Raw genomic sequence first — 18,565 nt, 5'->3', positions numbered from 1 at the left:
TGGCAGGGAATACGGATCCCCATAAAGTGCAGCCCCAGTTGTGGTTTAACTACTAGGGCTTTGGTAGCTGCAGCAAAAGTATCTCCCCTTCTGTTCTAGTTCTCTAGTTATAAAGGCTAGCATTTCATTGGCTTGTTTGGACGCCTAAATTAATTTGGGCCTTCCTGGTTGTGATTTTGAAACATTTGAAATATTCAGATCTATCCTTTTTTGATCGAAAATTGATGCCCTCACATTGGCTATATTGAAATCCATCTGTCACTGTTTTGCCTATTTGTTTAATCGATCAATATTCCCCATTGAAATTACTTACTATGCCACAAATCCTTATGTCATCAACAAACTTAGCTATCTAACTCTCTATTGTGTTACCTAAATCATTAATAAATACAATGAAGAATTCAGGCCCCTGCATAGATTCTTCCATGACACTAATTTACGTGTACACCGATTATCCCTATCCCTGTCTTTTACCACCTAACCAACCTCCTAAACAGGTCACTAATTTGTCTTGAATTCCATGGCCTTTAATTTAGCTGATGGTCATTTATTTGGAACCTTGCTTTCTGGAAGTCCAGATAAGCTACATCCATAGACATTCCCCTCAAAAAAAATCAATTAAGTTTGTCACACCTACCTTTTACAAATTCATGTTGATTCTCTAATCAGCTTATATCTTTCTAAGTTCTCAGTCACTCTGGCCTTAATTACAAATTCCAATAACTTTCCCATTACCAATGTTAGACTAATGGGTCTGAATTTCTCTCTCTCCCCTTTCATAAGTAATGGAATCACAGAACCAATGTTTAGATCTAAAGAGATAATTCGAAATCAAGAGAAATTTGAAAGTTGAAATTTCTTCTCATCTACTTTCTTCAAAACTTGGAATGGAAACCATCAGATTTATCAGTCTTTAGTGCCATTTTTTCCCTAATATTGTTTCCTTTATCCAGTCCTCAGGGATGATGATACAAGAATTGCAGTTTGCTGATGACTGTGCCCTCGTGTCACACTATGAGCATGGCCTTCAAAGGATCTGTTTTTCAAAGGTGGCTGGCGACTATGGTCTAATTGTCAGTTTAAGGAAGACAGAGATACTCCACCAACCACCGCCGAATTCTGACCATAACCCACCTACTATAACTATCAATGGCACAACCCTGAATGCTGTGGATATCTTCACCTATCTCAGAGGCAACATCTTCAGAAATGAGTGCATTGATAGCAAGATGGCAAATAGAATTGCCAGAGCAAGCTCAGCATTTGCCCACTTATCCAAGAGACTGTGAAGGAAGCAAAGTATCAATAATACCTGCTGAGTACAATGCTGTGTTAATACCTACCCTCCTAAATTCCTGTGAGATATGGACTACCCAGTCCAGATATGTTTAGCAGTTGGACAGGATCCACACGAGATGCATTCGGAACATCATGGGCACCAAATGGGAGGACAAAGTGACCAACTTTGAGATACTTCAAAGAACAGAAATGTCTGGAATTGAAGCAGTCATTAACAGAACCCAGTTCAATGGAGTGGTCGTGTAGTATGAATAACTGATGATAAAATCCCTAAGGCGGTCATGTATTCACAACTTAACCTTGGACGCTGCCTGTGAGGTAGGCCAAGGTTAAGACTCAAGGGCTTCTTGAAGGTGAACCACAGGAAATGTGGCACGTCAACCACAGAATGGGAGAAAATGCTCAAGAAAGAACCTACCTGGGGGAGCAATCTCAAGTAGTGGCCTTGTTTCCTTCGAACGCTAAAGAATACAGGCAGCTAAGGACAAAAAGCAAGCTAGAAAGACCGGGCAATCTCAACAAAATCACTTGGTTGCATTTTGGAAAGTGATGCAGGTCTGCATTCGGGCTCCACAACCACATTATAATGCGTAACAGATGCATAATGCACAAGAACAGCCATCTTTGATAACAAATGGAAACTGACAGAAAACAGTGCAATATTCTGGATGAGTTTGTTTCTAAAACATGTTTAACTATAGAATCAACCATAAAAAATAAAATAAAAAATAAATAAATATTATTAACATGATCTACATTCAGGGTGAGCAAATTTCATAATGGGTTTACCAAAATTGCAACTTAATATAAAACAAATGTCACATAGGCCCAGATTTTGCAGTTATAATGACAGTGACACTATCTGGCATTACTCCTCTGAAACTGACAGCAACTTCTGAAACCTGCACACGCACAGTTAAAGATTGAAACCCAGAATTTGCTGGCTGTGATTCTACCCTTCCTCACAGGGTGCACTGTTGAAGTCTCCACAGGCAGCAATTAATTAGAAATCATTGCACTGCTGACAATTTGTTTTTTTACAATGTAATATTTTGTTTTGTTAAGCCCCACCCCATCCCAAAATTGTTATACCTTGCTAATGAGGTGTAACTAGGTTTTAGATGCTGTACCAAATCATACTGAAGAATCCTGCTGTCCCTGGAAAACTAATTTTATATTTTTTTATATTTGCGTAATTTCAAATGTTTCCATATTGCTGAGAATTCAAAGTTTTTAATGTATCATTTTTTGAAAGAGCTAGTTTATAATATTTCAGATTTCAATGCATTTGTCTTAATCAATCATTTTGCTTTCTAAATTTCTTTCTAAAAAATTTTCTAAAACAAGTGAAGGGTAATTAATGCTTTCTACTTCCTGGTTTGCTGTCTGTAAGAATTCTTAAATGTGATTGGCTATTTACTCTGCTTGAGGACATCACTGTTGTAGGACACCTGGAGATCCCTTTAACTTAGCGCCTGATTCAAATTAACATTGGAAAAGATGAAACCCTCAAAGAGATTGCTGGATCTTTGTGGGAAACTTTCTTTGAGGTCAGTGGCAAGTGCCATTGCTTCACTAAACGTAAAATCCGAGTCTTTGCATGGAATTCTGAAAAGCTACTTTGTCTTGTTAGTGTAAATATTTGATTTTATACTGTTGTACAGTAAAACAGACATACCAACCTGAAACTGTGAGCCAAACTTAGCAAAATATGATTATTTGACTTGGCATGGCACGTTTCTCTATATTACCAATAATTTCTGATTTGGCATCATACTTCCAATATGACATCTGAATGTATGCCCTCCATAGTCTTCTGGAGCCAATTTTTGTCCACAGTTTGCCCCATTTTCAGGCAGCCTGCTGAGATTTTACAAGAACTTACAAGAGGTTCACCCAATACAACCTTCAGGTGGGCTTCAGGCATCCAGTGCTCTGACCCTAAATAGATGGGAGTTCTAAGTAATGGTAGCCCAACTATAGGTTCTTTAAAAGTGCCAAAACAGCCAAAATATTTTTCCATCAACAACAATCCTGGGCCCTCTTCCCTCCCGCTCCATGTCCTCTTCTCCCTGGTGATCATCTCCTTCCTTTTTGAGGAACCAACGAGAGAACAGGCCATCGTAAACTGGATATTGTGTAATGAGAAAGGATAATTGGCAATCTAGTTGTGCGAGGCCTCTAGGAGATGAGCAACCATAATATGATAGAATTCTTCATCAAGATGGGGAATGACGTTGTTGATTCTGAGACGAGGGTTCTGAATCTTAATAAAGGAAACTACGTTGGTATGAGGCGCGAGTTGTCTATGATGGATTGGGAAACGTTACTTAAAGGGATAACAGTGGATAGACAGTGGCAAACATTCAAAGAATGCATGGGTGAACTGCAACAATTGTTTATTCCTGTCTGGCACAAAAGTAAAACTGGAAAGGTGGCCAAACCATGGCTTACAAGGGAAATTAGAGATAGTATCAGATCCAAGGAAGAGGCATACAAATTGGCCAGAAAAAAACAACAGACCTGAGGATTGGGAGCACTTTAGAATTCAGCAAAGGAGGGCCAAGGGATTGATTAAGAAGGGGAAAATAAGAGTACGAGAGTAAGCTTGCAGGGAACATAAAAACTGACTGTAAAAGTTTCTATAGGTATGTGAAGAGAAAAAGATTGGTGAAGGCAAATGTCAGAAACAGGGGAATTTATAATGGGAACAAAGAAATGGCTGACCAACTAAATACATACTTTGGTTCTGTTTTCACAAAGGAGGACACAAATAACATACCAGAAAAGTTGGGGAACACAGGGTTTAGTGAGAGGGAGAAACTGAAAGAAATCAGTATTAGTAGGGAAATAGTGTTGGGGAAATTGATGGGATTGAAGGCCGATAAATCCCCAGGGCCTGATAATCAACATCCCAGAGTAATTAAGGAAGTGGCCCTAGAAATAGTGGATGCATTGGTGGTCATCTTATGAGATTCTATAGACTCTGCAACAGTTCCTACAGGTTGGAGGGTAGCTAATGTTACCCCACTATTTAAAAAGGGAGGTAGAGAGAAAACAGGGAATTATAGACCAGTCAGCCTGACATCGGTAGTGGGTAAAATTCTAGAGTCCATTATAAAAGCTTTAATAGCTGAGCACTTGGAAAACAGTGTCAGGATCGGATAGAGTCAGCATGGATTTACGAAAGGGAAATCATGCTTGACAAATCTACGGTATTTTGAGGATGTAACTAGAGTTGATGAGGGGGAGCCAATGGATGTGGTTTATTTGGACTTTCAGAAGGCTTTCGACAAAGTCCCACATTAGAGATTAGTGTATAAAATTAAAGCGCATGGGTTTGGGGGTAGTGTATTGAGATGGATAGAAAACTGGTTGGCAGACAGGAAGCAGAATAGGAATAAACGAGTCTTTTTCCGAATGACAGGCAGTGACTAGTGGGGTATAGCAGGGATCGATGCTGGGACCCCAGCTATTCACAATATATATTACTGATTTAGATGAGAGAACTAAATGTAATATCTCTAAATGCAGATGACACAAAGCTGGGTGGGAGGGTGAGCTGTGAGGGGGATGCGGAGATGCTTCAGTATGATTTGGACAAGCTGAGTGAGTGGGCAAATGCATGGCAGATGCAGTATAATGTGGATAAATGTGAGGTTATCCACTTTGGTAGAAAAATCAGGAAGGCAGACTATTATCTGAATGGCTATAAATTGAGAGAGGGGAATGTACAACGAGACCTCGGTGTCCTCGTACACCAGTCGCTGAAGGTAAGCATGCGGGTGCAGCAGGCGGTAAAGAAGGCAAATGGTATATTTGGCCTTCATAATGAGAGGATTTAAGTACTGGAGCAGGGATGTCTGGATGAAATTATACAGGGCCTTGGTGAGACCACACCTGGAATATTGTGTGCAATTTTGTTCTTCTTAGCTGAGGAAGGATGTTCTTACTATAGAGGGAGTCCAGCGAAGGTTTACCAGAACAAAAACAAAAATACCTGGAAAAACTCAACAGGTCTGACAGCATCTGCGGAGAGGGATACAGTTGACGTTTCGAATCCGTAGGACCCTTCATCAGAACTAAGACATATAGAAATGAGACGAAATATAAGCTGGTAGAAGGGGTCGGGACAGGAGAGCTCAGTAGGGTGCCAGTGATAGGTGGAGGCCAAGAAGAGACTGCCAAAGATGCCATAGACAAAATGACAAAGGGGTGTTGATGGTGGTGATATTATCTAAAGGATGTGCTAATGGGGACATTAAGGGAAGCAAGCTAGTGGCAGATTTACCAGACTGATTCCTGGGATGGTGGGACTGATGCATGAGGAGAGATTGAGTTGGTTAAGATTATATTTGCTGGAGTTCAGAAGAATGAGGGGGGATCTCATAGAAACCTATAAAATTCTAACAGGACTAGACAGGGTAAATGCAGAAAGAATGTTCCCAATGGTGGGGGTGTCCAGAACCAGGGGTCACAGTCTGAGGATACGGGGTAGACCATTTAGCACTGAGATGAGGAGAAATTTCTTCACCCAGAGAGTGGTGAGCCTGTGGAATTCGCCTCCACAGAAAGTAGTTGAGGCCAAAACATTGTATGTTTTCAAGAAGGAGTTAGATATAGCTCTTGAGGCGAAAGGGATCAAAGGATATGGGGAGAAAAGGGGAGCAGGCTATTGAGTTGGATGATCATCCATGATCATGATGAATGGCGGAGCAGGCTCGAAGGGCCAAATGGCCTGTTCCATGTTTCTATGTCTCCTCCTCCTCCTTTCCGTTGGGTTCAAGGATGACTTGCTCCCACTCCAGTTCAATGTGTTCTGAGATGGCTGATAGATCCAAAGTGCAAGTTCGCCTCTGCATGTTTCCAACAAAGTTCTTCAATGTGTTCAGTGCCTTCCCAAATAAATCTTCTCCATTTTGGTCAGTCACAAGCCTGGGACACCAATGACGGTGGTCGATCGGCACGGATGTTTTACCTCTTCAGGGATGCTTTAAGGACACCCCTAAAGCATTTCACTTGTCCTCCTGGGAGTGTCCTGCCCATAATGGAGTTCTGAGTCGAGCAGTTGTGTCATGAACCTGGTGTCAGGCAAACAAACTACGGGCAGAATTTTTCCCTTGATGGGCGGGCGGGCAGCCAATCACTGCCGCCAAAACGGGCCCCGCCGCCATTTTATGTGCGTGGGCCAATTAAGGCCCGCCCAGCATGTCGCCCGATGGGAAGCGCTATGCACTTCCTGTGCGGGCTGGGGGGCATTCCCCAACTGCCAGAGTGCACTCTTTTGCGCATGCGCACGAAAGAGCACACATCTCCCTCAGGCAAAGTGCTGCAAAGCGCTGAAACTCTGTGAAACTCTAAAAATAGAAAAATTAAAAAACCATTAACATGTCCCCCTCATGTGAAAATGTCACACGAGATGGAACATGTTAGTGAGGAACGCAAACACTTTATTAAAAGTTTTTAAACCCGATATCAAACCTCATCCCGCCACTGGATGAGGTTTGTGAAAAAATCACTTACCCACCTGCCAATTGGGCCCGTGCACCAACCCAAAGTTCGCACAGGCCCCTCAAAATCCTGGTCGATTGGAGAGTTAATGGCCTTAACGAGGACTTTAATTAATGGCGGGCGCACGTCCCGCTGCATAGCGAGCCCGCTGGCCGAAATATTGCGATGCCGCTCGCTGACGTCGGGATGCTCACGTGATGTCAGCGCGCGACATTTTAAGCGCTGGCATGCGGACTCTGCCACCCGCACATCAGCCAGAAAATTCTGCCCTATATGTTCCGCCCAGTGGAGCTGGTTGAGTTTTTAGCGCCTCAATGCTGGACATCTTGGCTTGGGAGAGGACACTACTGTTGGACCACCTTTCTTGCCACTGGATTTGGAGGATCTTGTGAAAGTACCACTGATGGTACTTCTACTGTGCTTTGAGGTGCCTACTATAGGTTATCCAAGCCTCTGAATCCGTCGCTGGTGAGATTATTCTCACTGGGACTATGCTAGTACTTGCCTGATAGGATCCTGGATAGGATCCTGTTTATTTCCCATCCTCCCAAACTGGCAAACCGTCAGGGCATTCGCATCTCACTGGTCACATGCTAATGAAGCTTGACCATTAAAATGGTCTGGGCCTGCCACTGTTGAGATTGCAACACTTGCCCAAATATGCAGCAAACCAAAATCAGCCTGCTCTCAAATTATTTCCCAACCTGAATGAATTTATTCACTCTTCAATGGTGACCCATTTTCTGCTCACTTAATTGCAATTTAATTCAAATTTCCCATTATCACAATTTTACAATGTACAGTGATCTCATTCCTTGGTCCTGACAGTTTCCTGGTAATCTATAACAGCTATCTGTAAAGATTGTTCCAGCTTTGCTATTCCTGAGTTCTGCACAAATTGCCCCTGACAGTTTCTCTGACAACATCATATCTCCCTCATTTACTGCCAAATTCTTACTATTGGGCAAAATTTCTCCTTCCTCTATTCTATTTGTTCTGTCCTTTTTTAACATTGCAATGTCTGCTATATTGATCTCAAGGCGATTCCTCTGCACCAAGCCAGGCTCAGTTATGTCTTTTAGGTCTAATTTTGATTGTTTTCATAAATTTCGCATGCCATTTTGTATTCTGTATTCTCCTTGCATTAATGTAAAAACTCAGTTGTTTTTCTTTAGATGAGACATCAAACTGAGGCCCTCTCAGTCTCTCCCAGGGGTTTGGGTAAACATGAATGATTCAATTTGAACAGAAAGTAACAGAAGGCATGCTTAGAGAAATGCTGTGAGATGGATTTAGATGATCTAAAACACATGCAAAGAACCTGATTTTATATAGTATTTTATCATGTCTTTCAGAATGTCCTAAAGATATTTATATCCATATTAACTATTCTTGAAGGGCACTTGCTTGCACTGTGAATAAACAACACAGCCAATTTATGAAAAGCAGAAAAATGCCTTTTATGAAAATGATAAGAACGTCTAGTTAATCCATTTTTCTTGTTATTGGTTAACAAATGTTGGCAGAAGAAATTCCTGTTTTTTTTTAAAGAGAAAATCATGAGAACTTTAATAACAACAAACATTTTCACATTCTCATCCACAGGCAACACCACTATGAATGCAGTGCTCGTTTCGTACTTAACTGGTGTCTCAGCCTAGGTTATGTGCTCACATCCTGAAGTGGAACTTGAATACGCATCTGGCTGAAAGGCAAGACAGCTACCAACTTAGAAAAATTGACATCTAAGGCTAAGGGAATTAAAGGCATAAAAATCCTGCAGCACATACCCTATTGTATTGTAGGGAGGAACATTTCCAAGCAGCGGAGTGAATCATAATTGTGACTACAAGCCAGCAGCGTCAGTGTTGCAGTGGCAGCGAAGAATCCCAGCCCTGAATGTACCTCCAGTCTCAATCTGCTCTTATGCAACAGTACACAAGAACACAAGACCATAAGAGAAAGGAGCAGGAGTAGATCATACGCCCATCGAGCCTGCTCCATCATTCAAAAAGATCATGGCTGATCTTGGCGTTCAACTACACTTTTGCACCCACTTCCCATATCCCCTAATTTCTTAAGAAACTAAATATCTGTCTAGCTCAGTTTTAAACAAAATCAACAATGAAGCATACACAACCCTCTAGAGTAGAGAATTCCAAAGATTCACAACATTTTGAATGAAGAAATTTCTCCTCGGACCCCAACCTTATTTTCCAGACCTCCAGCATCATCAGTGTTTGTTCTGTTCTTTGATTGGCCTAGAGCAGGGTGGGTCTGCCTGTCAGATGGTTCAGACCAATGGTTCAGTGATGCCTTGCTCCAAGTTCTCCTCCAAGCTGCCCAGGAACAGCAGGGGTTCCTCTTCCCCACTGACAGCATCAGGAAGCCCTCCTGCCTGACCAAGGAAGCCTAGACATAAGAACATATGAATATACGAAATAGGAGCAGGAGTAGGCGATTCGGACCCTCAAATCTTATTCAACGTTCAGTAAGATCACAGCTGACCTGTTTGTGTTTTGAATTCCACATTCCCATCTATCACTGGTAACCTTTCATTCCTTTGCTTAACAAGAATCTATCTACCTCTGCCTTAAAAATATTCAATGACCCCCACCTCCACCACCTTCTGAGGCAGAGAGTTCCAAAGTCCCTCTGAAAGAAAAAGATTCTCCTAATCCCCTATATACTTCAATCAAGTCACCCCTCACTTTTCCAAACTCCAGTGGAAACAAGCCCAGCATGTCCAATCTATCCTCATTAAGACAACCTGCCCTTTCCAGGTATAAATCTAGGAAACCTCCTCTTAACTGCCTCCTGCCTCCAACGCATTTACACCCTTTCTTAAATAAGGAGATCTAAACTGCCCACAGTTTGAGATGTGGTCTCACCAATGCCTTGTATAACTGAAGCATAACATCCTTACTTTTGTGTTCAATTCCTCCCATAGTAAAGGATAGCATTCCATTAGCCTTCTTGATTACATGCTCAGCAGGTCTGGCACCATATGCAGAGAGGAACACACTTAACGTTTCGAGTCCAAATGACCCTTCAACAGAACTAAGTAAAATAGAAAAGAGGTGAAATATAAGCTGGTTTAGGGGGGGATAGAGCTGGATAGAGGGCCAGTGATAGGTGGAGATAGCCAAAAGATGTCACAGACAAAAGGACAAAGAGGTTTTGAAGGTGGTGATATTATCTGAGGAATGTGCTAATTAAGGGTAGAAAGCAGGACAATCAAGGTACAGATGGCCCTAGTGGGGGTGGGGTGGGGTGAAGGAATTCAAAAAGGCTAAAAGGTAGAGATAAAACAATGGATGGAAATACATTTAAAAATAATGGAAATAGGTGGGAAAAGAAAAATCTATATAAATTATTGGAAAAAAAAGGGGGGGGGGTGTGGAAATCGGAAAGGGGGTGGGGTGGAGGAGAGAATTCATGATATAAATTGTTGAACTCAATATTCAGTCCGGAAGGCTGTAAAGTGCCTAGTTGGAAGATGAGGTGCTGTTCCTCCGGTTTGCGTTGAGCTTCACTGGAACAATGCAGCAAGCCAAGGATGGACATGTGGGCATGAGAGCAGGGCGGTGTGTTCAAATGGCAAGCGACAGGGAGGTCTGGGTTATGCTTGCGGACAGACCAAAGGTGTTTTGCAAAGCAGTCACCCAGTCTGCGTTTGGTCTCTCCAATGTAGAGGAAACCGCACTGGGAACAATGAATGCAGTAAACTAAATTGAGGGAAGTGCAAGTGAAATGCTGCTTCATTTGAAACAAGTGTTTAGGCCCTTGGATGGTGAGGAGTGTTTGGTGGTGGCATCATGCTGGAGTTGGCGGAAATGGCGGAGGATGATCCTTTGAATGCGGAGGCTGGTGGGGTGATAAGTGAGGACAAGGGGGACCCTATCATGTTTCTGGGAGGGAGAAGAAGGGCTTCTCCCTCCCAGAAACATGATAGGGTCCCCCTTGTCCTCACTTATCACCCCACCAGCCTCCACATTCAAAGGATCATCCTCCGCCATTTCTGCCTTCTCCAGCATGATGCCACCACCAAACACATCTTCCCTTCACCCCCTCCCCCCCCCCCCCCCCCCCCCCCCCCCCGCCACCAGTGGCATTCCGCAGGGATCGTTCCCTCCGGGGCACCCTGGTCCACTCCTCCACCAACCCCTACACCTCAACCCCCTCCCACGGCACCTTCCCATGCAACCACAGAAGGTGCAACACCTGCCCCTTTACTTCCCCTCTCCTCACTGTCCAAGGGCCCAAACACTCCTTTCAAGTGAAGTATCATTTCACTTGCACTTCCCTTAATTTAGTCTACTGCATTCGTTGCTCCCAAAGTGGTTTCCTCTACATTGGAAAGACCAAATGCAGATTGGGTGACCGCTTTGCAGAACACCTTCGGTCTGTCTGGAAGTATCACCCAGACCTCCCTGTCGCTTCCCATTTCAACACACCACCCTGCTCTCATGCCCACATGTCCGTCCTTGGCTTGCTGCATTGTTCCAGTGAAGCTCAACTCAAACTGGAGGAACAGCACCTCATCTTCTGACTAGGCACTTTACAGCCTTCCGGACTGAATATTGAGTTCAACAATTTTAGATCATGAATTCTCTCCTCCATCCCCACCCCCTTTCCAAATCCCACCCCCTTTTTTTTCTCCAATAATTTATATAGACTTTTCCCACCTATTTCCATTATTTTTAAATGTATTTCCATCCATTGTTTTATCTCCACCTTTTAGCCTTTTTCGATTCCTTCACCCCACCCCAACCCCACTGGGGCTATCTGTACCTTGCCTGTCCTGCTTTCAACCCTTAATTAGCACATTTCTCAGAAAATATCACCACCTTCAACACCTCTTTGGTCTTTTGTCTGTGACATCTTTTGGTTATCTCCACCTATCACTGGCCCTCTATCCAGCTCTACCCACCCCCACCCCCCCACCCACCTTAAACCAGCATATGTTTCACCTCTTTTCTATTTTAACTTAGTTCTGTTGAAGGGTCATTCGGACTTGAAATGTTAACTGTGCTCCTCTCTGTAGATGCTGCCAGACCTGCTGAGTTTTTCCAGGTATTTTTGTTTTTGTTTTGGATTTCCAGCATCCGCAGTGTTTTGCTTTTATTTGATTACATGCTCTACCTGCATACTAAGTTTTTGTGACTCATGCACTAGGACACCTACATCTCCCTGCACATTGGTATTCTGCTGCTGTATTCCATTTAAGTATTACTCTGCTTTTTTATTCTTCCTGCCAAAGTGAACAACTTCACATTTTCCCAACTTATAGTCCATCTGCCAGATTTTTGCCCATTCACTCAACCTATCTATATCCGTCTGCAAACACCTTATGTCTTCTTCACAACATACTATTCAACCTACCTTTGTGTCTTCTGCAAATTTAGCAACCATGCCTTCGCTCCCCTCATCTAAGTCATTGATGTAAATCGTAAAAAGTTGAGACCCCAACACAGGCCCCTGCGGGACTCCACTCATTACATCCAGCCAATCAGACAAAGACCCATGTATGCATACTCTGTTTTCTGCCAGCCAGCTGATCCTCTATTCATGCTAACATGTTACCCCCTACACCATGAGCTTTTATTTTCCGCAATAACCTTTAATGTGGCACCTCATTAAATGCCTTCTGGAAATCCAAACACAGTATATCTACAGGCTCCCCTTTATCCACAGTGCATGCTACTCCTTCAAAAAACTCCAATAAATTGGTTAGACATGATTTTCCTTTCACAGAACCATGCTTTCTCTTCCCGATTATCTTGAGTTTTTATAAATGCCCAGCTATAACCTCCTTAGTGATCGATCCTAATACCTTCCCCACAACAGACAATTTCCTGTTTTCTGACTCTCTCCCTTCTTGAATAGAGGGGTTATATTTGCTACTTTCCAGTCAGATGGAATCTTTCCAGAATCTAACGAATTTTGGAAAATTAACACCAGCATATCTATTACCTCATTAGCCACCTCTTTCAAGGCCCTAGGATAAAGTCCATCAGGACCCGGAGATTTGCCAGCCTGCAGCTCCATCAGTTTGCTCAGTACCACTTCCCTAGTGATTGTAATTTCACCAAGTTGCTCTCTCCTTTCTACCACCTGATTTACAGCTATTGCTGGAATGCTTTTTACATCCTCTAGAATGAAGACAGAAGCAAAATATTTGTTCATTTCATCTGCCATTTCCTTATTATCTACTATTAAGTCCCTATTTTCACTTCCTAGAGGACCGACATTCACCTTACTTATTCTTTTCCATTTTAAATAACCGTAGAAACTCTTGTTATCCATTTTTATATTTCAAGCTAGCTTCCCCTCATGCAATTTCTTTCTCCCGATTAACCTTCTAGTCATTCTCTGCCGTTCTTTATACTCTGGCCAATTATCTGACCCGCCACTCATCTTTGCACAGTTATATGCTTTTTCCTTAAGCTCAATGCTTTTCTTAACCTCTTTAGTTAACCACGGATGGTGGGTCCTCCCCTTAGAATTTTTCTTAATAGTAGGAATATATTTATTCTGAGTATTCTGAAATATTCCCATAAACGTCTGCCACTTCTTCTCTATTGATCTATCCCCTAGCCTAATATCCCAATTCACTTCAGCTAGCTCAGCTTCATTGCCCACATAGTTGCCCTTATTTAAGTTTAAAATACTAGCCTTAGACCCACTCTTCTCCCTTTCAATCTGGATGTAAAATTCAATCATTGTGGTCGTTGCTACCTAGGGGTGCCTTTATTCTAAGGTCATTAATTAATCCTGTTATGTTACACAATACCAAGTTGAATATAACCTGCTCTCTGGTTTGTTCCAGAATGTGCTGCTCTAAAAAAAACTATTTTGAAAGCATTCTATGAACTCCTCATCCAGGCTACTGCTGCCAATCTGATTTTTCCAGTTTATATGTAGATTAAAATCACCCATGATTATTGTTATCCCTTTACCACAAGCACCCAATATTTCTTGTTCTATACTTTGTCCTACATTATGGTTACCGTTAGGGGACCTGTAGACCACTCCCACTAGTGACTTCTTTCCCCTACTTTTCCTCATCTCCACCCAAACCGATTCTACATCCTGATCTCCTGAATCAAGGTAATCTCTGACCATTGTACCAATGCCATCCTTTGATTAACAGTGCTACCCCTCCACCTTTACCTAGCTTCCTATTTTTCTTGAATGTCACATACCCCTCAATACTCAGGACCCAACCCTTGTCATCCTGCAGCCACGTCTCCATAATGGCTATCAGATCACTGAATTCCCATGTGAACCTAATTCACCACTCACTCGGTCTCCATCTCACTCAGGTATAGTCCCCTATTTCCTTGTGCGCCTCTTACTGATCGTGTGGTTTGAAAAGCCTTGCTCTTATATAGACCCTCGGATGAGTCACTAGCTAGTTTAACTTGCTGCTATAGTAATTAACACCAATTGAACCAACTGCTTTCAGTTAATTGATAGATAATTGACACTACCAGGCAGTTCTCTGTTCAACAAGCTTGTTGCTTTCAGATGGTTGATAGATAACTGCCACTACCATTTAGTTCCCTGTTTAACAAGCTAAACAGGCTGGACATAGATTACAGCAGTGTTTGACAGCTTTTGCTCCACAGGTACAGTTGGGTGCAATGTAGAAAGAGGGTCAACAACCTCCTCCATACTGCCAGGCAGGGTATAACAGAATGTTTAGAATGATGTGGCTCTAGTGTGGGCAACAGGCAAGGTGTGTCAGTGGGGGAAGGAGCAGGCATGCAAGTGAAAGAATTGTAAGCCCCAGCAGCAGATGCATTATGATGCTTGGATGCATGAGCGTGAGAAGTAGAAGGCCCTTGCTTTCATCATTAAACAAGTGATGTGGGAGTGAAAGTCTGGCTGGACAATAGGAGGCCACAATATGTGTCAGAGGAATGCCTGCTGATAAGGGGTTTAGTTGTCCACTGAGCAGAGACTGATTCCCCTCTTCTGTCTGCAGGAGAAAATGGCCCACAACAACAGAGAATGGGTAAAGATGGGTAGAGGAGTACTCAACCTTCACTTGGTCACATCAGCAGGGCAGGAGGGAGCGGAACTGGTCAGAGAGGAGGGCAGCTGGACAATCACGGATGGTGAAGCAGGATTGCAGAGAGAAAAGAGTGAGGAGGCCTTGAGCTTGGTGTCAACCACTGGGAAGAAAGGAGACATGCATCAGAGGGATGCAAAAAAGAATTGTGAATACTGCGAACCTGATTCTTTGTGTTCTCCAATGAAGCTCTTTGCATTCTGGAGGGGAGGCCTTCTCTGTCATCCATGACCCTGCAGTCGACCTCTGAGGAGGAGGGCTTGTAGCAGAGGGTGCACCATCACATCTTTACTCGAAACCCTCCACCAGTGCAGATACAGTCACCTCGGCGTGGTGTATTGCACTCAGCAAGATTAACACATGCTCAGCTGCAGGAAGCCATTATTGAGCTAACATAAAAATCAACTTACAGATTAATATGTAAAATGGCACCCATACATAATTTCCCAGAATACAATGGGCTGTAACTTCCTACTGCCATCGGAACGTGATGGCCCACCGCAAAACCAACAAAAAAATAAGTACTAACTGCCCTGCAAATTTATGCCGACCTTTCCAATCCCGGGAAGTGCTCGCAGCCTCTATCAAAGGACTCCTCGCAGACCCCAACTCTGGCAAAACCACAACCCCCAATGACACAACCAGAACAGAGGATACCCCATGAGGGCAGCATTTGACAGAAGAGCTTTAAAGAGATAATGTGAAGATCCAAGGATTCCCCATAATTTTAAAGGTAATTCCCACACTTTTTTTTTGTTATTTCTTTTAAACAGTTAATACTGTTGCTATTGACTCATTTGAAGTGTAATTATTTAATTTCTTTTAATAATTGAATATAATTTTGGTCAAGATTTATAAGTTAACTTACTTTATCTTATTTATTTTAAACCTGTAACATTATTAAATGAACAAATGTAGCATGCTTAGAAGTATTCATATCTTTGCATTTAGAAGATGGCAACTCATGATAATGTGGTGAAGAAGAGGAGTCAAAACTTTACAGATGAGGAATTGAATATTCTTTTAAATGAGGTGGAAGAAAGGCGCGTGCACACCCGAGGGCGTGGAAAATCTAAGCCTCCGAGAAAACTTCAGAGCATGGCTTGGAAAAGAGGTTGCAGCAGTTCTTAATATCAACAGCATTGTGCCTAGGGTGGTGGATTAGTGCCATAAGAAACTGAATGATTTAATGCGTTCAGCCAGGATATGTATATATCTGAATGATTATAATTGTTATAATTAAAATTATAATTTCTGAAACTTAAAATTCTAGCTTGTGACTTTAAAAATTATGAAAGGTCTGAAATTTTTGTCCTGTCTGCTATGTTTGAAGTGTCAAAACTGTAGTTGCTGTGAAAATACTTGGAACCAGTTATATCCAATCTTGATCAGACAATAAGAGTTGTAAAGAATGCAGTTGCCTTGGAGACGCAATGAACTAATTCCATCCATTCTTTATAAGACAATACAGTTTCTTTGCTAACTTTGAGATTGCTCACACCATCAAGATGACAGTTAATTTGTTTCAAAAAATAATTGCACATTTTTTGCTCTCACAGCCACGGTCACATCAGATGCCAACACATCATGTGGAATGTGAGGGACCTCTCCTTCATCCTCACAAGGGATATGTCAAAACTAATAAATTCTGAAGCCCAATGAAAAATTGCCTCAGTTACCTGGTGCATGCGGGCCCTCGCAGCATTCTACAATATGTTGCACATGCCGCTAATTCCATGTTGAAAAGACCCAGATGCAAAGAAATTCAGCGCTGTTGTGAGTTTCAACTCCACTGTTAAGGCAGTGCGGCATTTCGATTTTGGCCTCAGGTCTTCCTTCAACATTTCACAGAGGAGCCCATCGCTTCCTTGCTGAAGTGTAGTCTCCTGACACACGGTTCCTCTGACATCATTTCATATGATGTCCTTTGCCTGTATACTCCCTAGGGTGGGGAATTGATCTACTTTCTCAGCAAGCGGACATGTTGCCTGACTCTCCACTCATGGTCCTTGCACCTGCGTCGAGCCCTCAACAAAAGTAAAGTGGTTCTAATAAGCAGAGCAGCAACTGTGATGTACCAGGTGTTGAACATGACTCCAGATCAAGTTTGAGATCTGCACTGGATTCTGGAATGCCTGAACCTGGAATATCGGAGAGATAGTTTGCATCAACTTACAGAAGGTTTGCATATTTCCTTTTAAGCATTACACTTTTCTAAATCATTTGAAACAGCCAATTTACATACTTGTGACAGCGCATGGAGAATTCATTTCACATACGTCAAATTTACTATTTAAGAGGCTCTAAGGATCAACATTGCATTAAAGGGACTCTTAAAACTGAAATACACCAGTATGCATTGTAAAATGCATCGTAAACACATTTTTTTACAAAATAACTTTAACTGAAACTTATTGCAGACACTTCTATGAGTGAAACTTACATTGTTAAATACGAAAGCACTTTTTAATAGAATAAACAGCAGGATTTCATGGAAAAGTTATAAAAAGAATAAAATTTCTATCCTGCTTACACTTTCTGCATATTACTTCTACTTTCAACATCTTGTAAACATATATGAAAAAATTCACCCACTTAAAGAATTTCTCCAAAATGTCTGCTGCCTCTCTACTTTGGGTGGACAAAGAATGGAAGTGTGTGAAGAAATCCACGCAAATACATCTCGGTGAAGTTAACACCGTGACATCAATTTAAACAGAAGCCCTTCAGCATAGCGTACTCAGCTGTGCAGTTAAAAATCCCAAGTTGGAAGTTCCGCTTTTAGTGCACATGTGCATGTGTTGGGACTTCTGCGGGGTCCCGACTCTCAATGTTCAGGCTACGTTACCAGAGCGCTGGAAAATAATGAGGAAGTTAAGGCCCAACATGATTAAATCAACATCAAGAGTACCCGAAATTTAGCAGGTTGAGTTGCTTATTTGTTTCTACTGTAAAAACAGCCAAAACATTTATGACGGATGCTACCAGAGCAATTTGCATGTTAAAAAAAATACTTAACACCAGTATGTGTTTAACAAAAATATCATTTTTGGGTGGGGTGGCCATGGAAGGGCGGGGCATCCACAGAGGGGCCAGGTTGAGGCGGCCATGGAAGGGCTGGGGTGGCCATGGAAGAGCTCAGGTGGGAATGGACATGGAATAGTCAGGGGTGGTTATAGAAGAGCCATGGAGAGTTGGGTTGGTGGTGGCCATAGAAAGCTTTTGTGTTCAGGCTTGGGGTGGGCACCATGTGCTGGCAGGAACTTAGCGGAAACCCTTTATTTAACTCATGAGTTGGAGTCATGTCCTCCACCTTCGGATATTTCCAATGATGCCAACAAACAGACCTCTCCTCACATGAGGTCTTTGAGAAAGGAGAGAATGGAGAATCTGGTGCTTAGACCGTCCCTGACTGACAATTTGCTCGGCCAATCACTGCTGCGAATCTGGTAGCCCAGTCTCCAAAGCAGCAAATCAGTGGTGGCAATGGATGGCATCAGGCAGGAGGAGAACAAAGTCAGTGCTGGGTTACATACGTTATGGTTCGCACCATCGACTGTGTCATGCCAAGAATTTAAAAATTACCATTTTTTTTTCACTGAGGAGTGTCACCGAGTCAAATTTTATCCAAGTCAAGTGAAGTCACAAATCAAAAAAAAATTGATTCAGTCAGAC

General features: G+C 42.4%; 1 long non-coding RNA gene across 1 annotated transcript in view; it reads left to right on the top strand.

Annotated features, from left to right (window-relative positions):
• LOC144686759 (uncharacterized) overlaps nt 1-8,437 on the top strand; it is a 92,449-nt gene extending 84,012 nt beyond the window's left edge. Inside the window, exon 3 of the long non-coding RNA XR_013577984.1 lies at nt 8,416-8,437. This is a non-coding gene — a long non-coding RNA (uncharacterized LOC144686759). The remainder of the gene's footprint in view (nt 1-8,415) is intronic.
• Nucleotides 8,438-18,565: the final 10,128 nt, after the last annotated feature.

This window comes from Cetorhinus maximus, chromosome 11 (assembly GCF_964194155.1).
Source record: "Cetorhinus maximus chromosome 11, sCetMax3.hap1.1, whole genome shotgun sequence".
Taxonomy (NCBI): Eukaryota; Metazoa; Chordata; class Chondrichthyes; order Lamniformes; family Cetorhinidae; genus Cetorhinus; species Cetorhinus maximus.
The sequence above is the reverse complement of the archived record's forward strand: the minus strand, read 5'-3'. Positions and strand labels throughout refer to the sequence as shown.